We start from the raw sequence: 8,912 nt of genomic DNA on the forward strand, positions 1-8,912 counted from the left end.
TACAATAACAGGTTTGGCAAACTTATAAGATATAATTTACATGATGCATATGCTTTATTACTACCGTTGACAAAATTGTTTCATGTTTTCAAAATCAAAGCTCTAGCACAAATATAGCAATCGATGCTTTTCCTCTATGGAGGACCATTCTTTTACTTTCATTGTTGAGTCGGCTCACCTATTTCTCTCCATCTCAAGAAGCAAACACTTGTGTGAACTGTGCATTGATTCTTACATATTTGCATATTGCATTTGTTATATTGCTTTGCATTGACAATTATCCATGAGATATACATGTTATAAGTTGAAAGCAACCGCTGAAACTTCATCTTCCTTTGTGTTGCTTCAATACCTTTACTTTGAATTATTACTTTATGAGTTAACTCTTATGCAAGACTTATTGATGCTTGTCTTGAAGTGCTATTCATGAAAAGTCTTTGCTTTATGATTCAGCTTGTTTACCCATGTCATATACATTGTTTTGATCGCCGCATTCACTACATATGCTTTACAAATAGTATGATCAAGTTTATGATGGCATGTCACTCCAGTAAATTATCTTTGTTATCGTTTTACCTCGCTCGGGACGAGCGTAACTAAGCTTGGGGATGCCGATACGTCTCCAACGTATCGATAATTTCTTGTGTTCCATGCCACATTATTGATGTTATCTACATGTTATATGCACACTTTATGTCATATTCGTGCATTTTCCGGAACTAACCTATTAACAAGATGCCGAAGTGCCAGCTTCTCGTTTTCTCGCTGTTTTTGGTTTCAGAAATCCTAGTAACGAAATATTCTCGGAATCGGACGAAATCAACGCACAGAGTTCCTATTTTACCCGGAAGCATCCGTAACACACGAGAACCGCCGGAGAAGGGGGCAGGGCCACCACACCACACCCCGGCGCGGCCAAGGGGGGCGCGCCCCTAGGGTGTGGGCCCCCGTAAGCCCTCCTCGCGCCGCCTCTACGCCTATATAAAGCCCCTGACCTAAAAACCTCTGGGCGTTCGACGAAAACCACGTAAAACCTTCCGAGCCGCCGCCATCGCGAAGCCAAGATCCGGGGGACAGGAGTCTCTGTTCCGGCACCCCGCCGGAGCGGGGAAGTGCCCCCGAAGGCTTCTCCATCGACACCGCTGCCATCTCCACCGCCATCTTCATCACCGCTGCTGCTCCCATGAGAAGGGAGTAGTTCTCCATCGAGGCTCGGGGCTGTACCGGTAGCTATGTGGTTCATCTCTCTCCTATGTGTTTCAATACAATAATCTCATGAGCTGCCTTACATGATTGAGATTCATATGATGATGCTTGTAATCTAGATGTCATTATGCTAGTCAAGTGAGTTTTACTTATGTGATCTCCGGAGACTCCTTGTCCCACGTGTGTAAAGGTGACAAGTGTGTGCACCGTGTGGGTCTCTTAGGCCATATTTCACGTAATACTTACTCAATGTTGAATGGCATAGTGAGGTGCTTATTTATATCTCTTTAAGATTGCAACATGTTTTGTATCACAATTTATCTATGTGCTACTCTAGTGATTTGTTATTAAAGTAGTTTATTCCTCCCGCATGTGTGCAAAGGTGACAGTGCGTGCACCGTGTTAGTACTTGGTTTATGCTATGATCATGATCTCTTGTAGATTGCGAAGTTAACTATTGCTATGATAATATTGATGTGATCTATTCCTCCTACATATGCATGAAGGTGACAGTGTGCATGCTATGCTAGTACTTGGTTTAGTCTCGTTGATCTATCTTACACTAAAGGTTACTTAAACATGAGCATTATTGTGGAGCTTGTTAACTCCGGCATTGAGGGTTCGTGTAATCCTACGCAATGTGTTCATCATCCAACAAAAGTGTAGAGTATGCATTTATCTATTCTCGTTATGTGATCAATGTTGAGAGTGTCCACTAGTGAAAGTGTAATCCCTAGGCCTTGTTCCTAAATACCGCTGAGTTACTACCGCTTGTTTACTCGTTTTATCGTGCTACTACCGCTGCGTTACTACTGCTACATTACTACCGCTTGTTTACCGTCCTCGGGCAAAGCACTTTTCCGGTGTCGTTGCCGTTGCTACTACTTATTCATACCACCTGTATTTCACTATCTCTTCGCCGAACTAGTGCACCTATTAGGTGTGTTGGGGACACAAGAGACTTCTTGCTTTGTGGTTGCAGTGGTTGCATGAGAGGGATATCTTTGACCTCTTCCTCCCTGAGTTCGATAAACCTTGGGTATCCACTTAAGGGAAACTTGCTACTGTTCTACAAACCTCTGCTCTTGGAGGCCCAACACTGTCTACAAGAATAGAAGCTCCCGTAGACATCACACAACCAAAGTACTTTACCCCAACGAAACAGTGAGGTTGTCAATCTCACCGGCTTGCTGTAACAAAGGATTAACCGTATTGTGTGGAAGATGATTGTTTGCAGAGAAAACAGTAAAACAAGTATTGCAGCAGATTTGTATTTCAGTATTAAAAGAATGGACCGGGGTCCACAGCTCACTAGAGGTGTCTCTCCCATAAGATAAAAGCATGTTGGGTGAACAAATTACAGTCGGGCAATTGACAAATAGAGAGGGCATAACAATGCACATACATGACATGATAAGTATAGTGAGATTTAATTGGGCATTACGACAAAGTACATAGACCGCCATCCAACTCGCATCTATGCCTAAAAAGTCCACCTTCAGAGTTATCATCCGAACCCCCTCCAAGTATTAAGTTGCTAAACAACGTACAATTGCATTAAGTATGGTGCGTAATGTAATCAACAACTACATCCTCGGACATAGCGCCAATGTTTTATCCCTAGTGGCAACAACACAACACAACCTTAGAACTTTCTCGTCACTCGTCCCGTGTGTCAATGCGTGCATGAACCCACTATCGAGCATAAATACTCCCTCTTGGAGTTAAAAGTAAAAACTTGGCCAGAGCCTCTACTAGTAACGGAGAGCATGCAAGATCATAAACAAAACATATGTAATAACTTGATAATTAACATGACATGGTATTTTCTATCCATCGGATCCCGACAAACACAACATAGAGTATTACGTATAGATGATCTTGATCATGTTAGGCAGCTCACAAGATCCAACAATGAAGCACAATGAGGAGAAGACAACCATCTAGCTACCGCTATGGACCCATAGTCCAGGGGTGAACTACTCACTCATCACTCCGGAGGCGACCATGGCGGTGTAGAGTCCTCCGGGAGATGAATCCCCTCTCCGGCAGGGTGCCGGAGGAGATCTCCGGAATCCCCCGAGATGGGATCGGCGGCGGCAGCGTCTCGCAAGGTTTTCCGTATCGTGGTTTTTCGCATCGTGGGTTTCGCGACGGAGGCTTTAAGTAGGCGGAAGGGCAGATTCGGGGGCCGACGAGGGGCCCACACCACAGGCGGCGCGGGCCCCCTTGGCCGCGCCGCCATGTGGTCCGGCCACCTCGTGGCCCCACTTCGTATGTTCTTCGGTCTTCCGGAAGCTCCGTGGAAAAATAGGCCCCCGGGTCTTCGTTTCGTCCAATTCCGAGAATATTTTGTTACTAGGATTTCGAAACCAAAAACAGCAGAAAACAGAACCGGCACTTCGGCATCTTGTTAATAGGTTAGTTCCGAAAATGCACGAATATGACATAAAGTGTGCATAAAACATGTAGGTATCATCAATAATATGGCATAGAACATAAGAAATTATCGATACGTCGGAGACGTATCAAGCATCCCCAAGCTTAGTTCTCGCTTCGTCCCGAGCAGGTAAAACGATAACAAAGATAATTTCTGAAGTGATATGCCATCATAACCTTGATCATACTATTTGTAAACATATGTAGTGAATGCAGCGATCAAAACAATGGTAATGACATGAGTAAACAAGTGAATCATAAAGCAAAGACTTTTCATGAATAGTACTTCAAGACAAGTATTAATAAGTCTTGCATAAGAGTTAACTCATAAAGCAATAAATCAAAGTAAAGGCATTGAAACAACACAAAGGAAGATTAAGTTTCAGCGGTTGCTTTCAACTTGTAACATGTATATCTCATGGATAATAGTCAACATAGAGTAATATAACAAGTACAATATGCAAGTATGTAAGAATCAATGCACAGTTCACACAAGTATTTGCTTCTTGAGGTGGAGAGAAATAGGTGAACTGACTCAACATAAAAGTAAAGAGAATGGTCCTTCAAAGAGGAAAGCATCGATTGCTATATTTGTGCTAGAGCTTTTATTTTGAAAACATGAAACAATTTTGTCAACGGTAGTAATAAAGCATATGAGTTATGTACATTATATCTTACAAGTTGCAAGTCTCATGCATAGTATACTAATAGTGCCCGCACCTTGTCCTAATTAACTTGGACTACCGGATCTTTGCAATGCACATGTTTTGACCAAGTGTCACAATGGGGTACCTCCATGCCGCATGTACAAAGGTCTAAGGAGAAAGCTCGCATTTTGGATTTCTCGCTTTTGATTATTCTCAACTTAGACATCCATACCGGGACAACATGGACAACAGATAATGGACTCCTCTTTAATGCATAAGCATGTGGCAACAATTATTATTCTCATATGAGATTGAGGATATATGTCCAAACCGAAACTTCCACCATGAATCATGGCTTTAGTTAGCGGCCCAAAGTTCTTCTCTAACAATATGCATGCTCCAACCATGAAGGTGGTAGATCTCTCTTGCTTCAGACAAGACGGACATGCATAGCAACTCACATGATATTCAACAAAGAATAGTTGATGGCGTCCCCGAAGCATGGTTATCGCACAACAAGCAACTTAATAAGAGATAAAGTGCATAAGTACATATTCAATACCACAATAGTTTTTAAGCTATTTGTCCCATGAGCTATATATTGTAAAGGTGAATGATGGAATTTTAAAGGTAGCACTCAAGCAATTTACTTTGGAATGGCGGATAAATACCATGTAGTAGGTAGGTATGGTGGACACAAATGGCATAGTGGTTGGCTCAAGTATTTTGGATGCATGAGAAGTATTCCTCTCGATACAAGGTTTAGGCTAGCAAGGTTATTTGAAACAAACACAAGGATGAACGGTACAGCAAAACTCACATAAAAGACATATGGTAAACATTATAAGACTCCATACCGTCTTCCTTGTTGTTCAAAACTCAATACTAGATGTTATCTAGACTCTAGAGAAACCAAATATGCAAACCAAATTAGCAAGCTCTAAGTATTTCTTCATTAATGGGTGCAAAGTATATGATGCAAGAGCTTAAACATGAGCACAACAATTGCCAAGTATCAAATTATCCAAAACATTTTAGAGTTACTACATGTAGCATTTTCCAATTCCAACCATATAACAATTTAACGAAGAAGAACTTCGCCATGAATACTATGAGTAGAGCCTAAGGACATATTTGTCCATATGCTACAGCGGAGCGTGTCTCTCTCCCATAAAGTGAATGCTAGGATCCATTTTATTCAAACAAAACAAAAAACAAAAACAAACCGACGCTCCAAGCAAAGTACATAAGATGTGACGGAATAAAAATATAGTTTCAGGGGAGGAACCCGATAATGTTGTCGATGAAGAAGGGGATGCCTTGGGCATCCCCAAGCTTAGACGCTTGAGTCTTCTTAGAATATGCAGGGGTGAACCACCGGGCATCCCCAAGCTTAGAGCTTTCACTCTCCTTGATCATATTGCATCATACTCCTCTCTTGATCCTTGAAAACTTCCTCCACACCAAACTCGAAACAACTCATTAGAGGGTTAGTGCATAATAAAAATTCACATGTTCAGAGGTGACACAATCATTCTTAACACTTCTGGACATTGCATAAAGCTACTGGACATTAATGGATCAAAGAAATTCATCCAACATAGCAAAAGAGGCAATGCGAAATAAAAGACAGAATCTGTCAAAACAGAACAGTCCGTAAAGATGGATTTTATTAGGCCACCAGACTTGCTCAAACGAAAATGCTCAAATTGAATGAAAGTTGCGTACATATCTGAGGATCATGCTCGTAAATTGGCTTAATTTTCTGAGCTACCTACAGGGAGATAGACCCAGATTCGTGACAAGCAAAGAAATCTGTAACTCGCGCAGTAATCCAAATCTAGTACTTACTTTACTATCAAAGACTTTACTTGGCACAACAAAACATAAAACTAAGATAAGGAGAGGTTGCTACAGTAGTAAACAACTTCCAAGACACAAATATAAAACAAAAATACTGTAGTAAAAACATGGGTTGTCTCCCATAAGCGCTTTCTTTAACGCCTTTCAGCTAGGCGCAGAAAGTGTAACTCAAGTAACATCAAAGGGTAGTGCACCTACAGCGGGGTTTGGAGTTTTCTCAACCATGCATAGTATATTAGATACATAAGTTTCAGCGCCTCCCTTTTCATTAGTCTTGGGCTTGCTACTCTCATCAAACAAATTTTCAGGAACAAGCCAAGCATAGTTATGTTCTAGTGCATCATTCATAGCTAGGAGTTTACATGGTATTGGTGCTTTGATCTCCCCACCATCATTAGCATTATTTGTGTACCTTATCCTATCCATATCCATTTTTTCAAGGAGACTAACAAAATTAGTATGAGAACCAAGCATATTAAATTTAGCGAAGACCTTTCTAGCCTCTCTTGCTAGACCACCAAATTCTCTAAGAAGGGTTTCTAAAACAAAATCTTTCTTTTCCCCCTTTTCCATATCACCAAGTGTAAGAAACATGTGTTGGATTATAGGATTGAGATTAACAAATTTAGTTTCCAACAAGCGAACTAAAGCAGCAGCAGCAATTTCATAGGTAGGAGCAAGTTCTACCAAGTGTCTATCTTCAAAATCTTCAACGGTACTAACATGGGTGAAAAATTCTTCTATATTGTTTCTCCCAATGATAGACCCGCGTCCTACCGGTATGTCTTTTGTGGTAAAATTAAAAGGAAACATGATGAAATAAGTAAAGTAAATGAAAGTAACTAATTTTTTTTGTGTTTTTGATATAGCAAACAAGACAGCAAATGAAGTAAAGCTACCAACTAATTTTTTTGTATTTTGATATAATGCAGCAAACAAAGTAGTAAATAAAATAAAGCAAGACAAAAACAAAGTAAAGAGGTTGGGAAGTGGAGACTCCCTTGCAGCGTGTCTTGATCTCCCCGGCAACGGCGCCGTAAATTTGCTTGATGCGTGTAGTTGACACGTCCGTTGGGAACCCCAAGAGGAAGGTGTGATGCGCACAGCGGCAAGTTTCCCTCGCAAGAAACCAAGGTTTAATCGAACCAGTAGGAGTCAAGAAGCACGTTGAAGGTTGATGGCGGCGGGATGTAGTGCGGCGCAACACCGGAGATTCCGGCGCCAACGTGGAACCCGCACAACACAACCAAAGTACTTTGCCCCAACGAAACAGTGAGGTTGTCAATCTCACCGGCTTGCTGTAACAAAGGATTAACCGTATTGTGTGGAAGATGATTGTTTGCAGAGAAAACAGTAAAACAAGTATTGCAGCAGATTTGTATTTGAGTATTAAAAGAATGGACCGGGGTCCACAGTTCACTAGAGGTGTCTCTCCCATAAGATAAAAGCATGTTGGGTGAACAAATTACAGTCGGGCAATTGACAAATAGAGAGGGCATAACAATGCACATACATGACATGATAAGTATAGTGAGATTTAATTGGGCATTACGACAAAGTACATAGACCGCCATCCAACCGCATCTATGCCTAAAAAGTCCACCTTCGGGTTATCATCCGAACCCCTCCAGTATTAAGTTGCTAAACAACGATACAATTGCATTAAGTATGGTGCGTAATGTAATCAACAACTACATCCTCGGACATAGCGCCAATGTTTTATCCCTAGTGGCAACAAGCACAACACAACCTTAGAACTTTCTCGTCATCGTCCCAGGTGTCAATGCGGGCATGAACCCACTATCGAGCATAAATACTCCCTCTTGGAGTTAAAAGTAAAAACTTGGCCAGAGCCTCTACTAGTAACGGAGAGCATGCAAGATCATAAACAACACATATGTAATAACTTGATAATTAACATGACATGGTATTTTCTATCCATCGGATCCCGACAAACACAACATAGAGTATTACAGATAGATGATCTTGATCATGTTAGGCAGCTCACAAGATCCAACAATGAAGCACAATGAGGAGAAGACAACCATCTAGCTACTGCTATGGACCCATAGTCCAGGGGTGAACTACTCACTCATCACTCCGGAGGCGACCATGGCGGTGTAGAGTCCTCCGGGAGATGAATCCCCTCTCCGGCAGGGTGCCGGAGGAGATCTCCGTAATCCCTCGAGATGGGATCGGCGGCGGCGGCGTCTCGGTAAGGTTTTCCGTATCGTGGTTTTTCGCATCGTGGGTTTTGCGACGGAGGCTTTAAGTAGGCGGAAGGGCAGCAGTCGGGGGCCGACGAGGGGCCCACACCACAGGGCGGCGCGGGCCCCCTTGGCCGCGCCGCCATGTGGTCCGGCCACCTCGTGGCCCCACTTCGTATGTTCTTCGGTCTTCCGGAAGCTCCGTGGAAAAATAGGCCCCCGGGTCTTCGTTTCGTCCAATTCCGAGAATATTTTGTTACTAGGATTTCGAAACCAAAAACAGCAGAAAACGAGGAACCGGCACTTCGGCATCTTGTTAATAGGTTAGTTCCAGAAAATGCACGAATATGACATAAAGTGTGCATAAAACATGTAGGTATCATCAATAATATGGCATAGAACATAAGAAGTTATCGATACGTCGGAGACGTATCATTCCTCCTCCCCTCCCTCCTACTTCTGATGCGCCCTCCTCGGCGCCATCCTCTCGTTCATCTAGTCCACCTAGTACTCCTCGTTCTCCGGCTTCGGCTCCTTCCGATGTTGTTCC

This window comes from Lolium rigidum, chromosome 1 (assembly GCF_022539505.1).
Source record: "Lolium rigidum isolate FL_2022 chromosome 1, APGP_CSIRO_Lrig_0.1, whole genome shotgun sequence".
NCBI lineage: Eukaryota > Viridiplantae > Streptophyta > Magnoliopsida > Poales > Poaceae > Lolium > Lolium rigidum.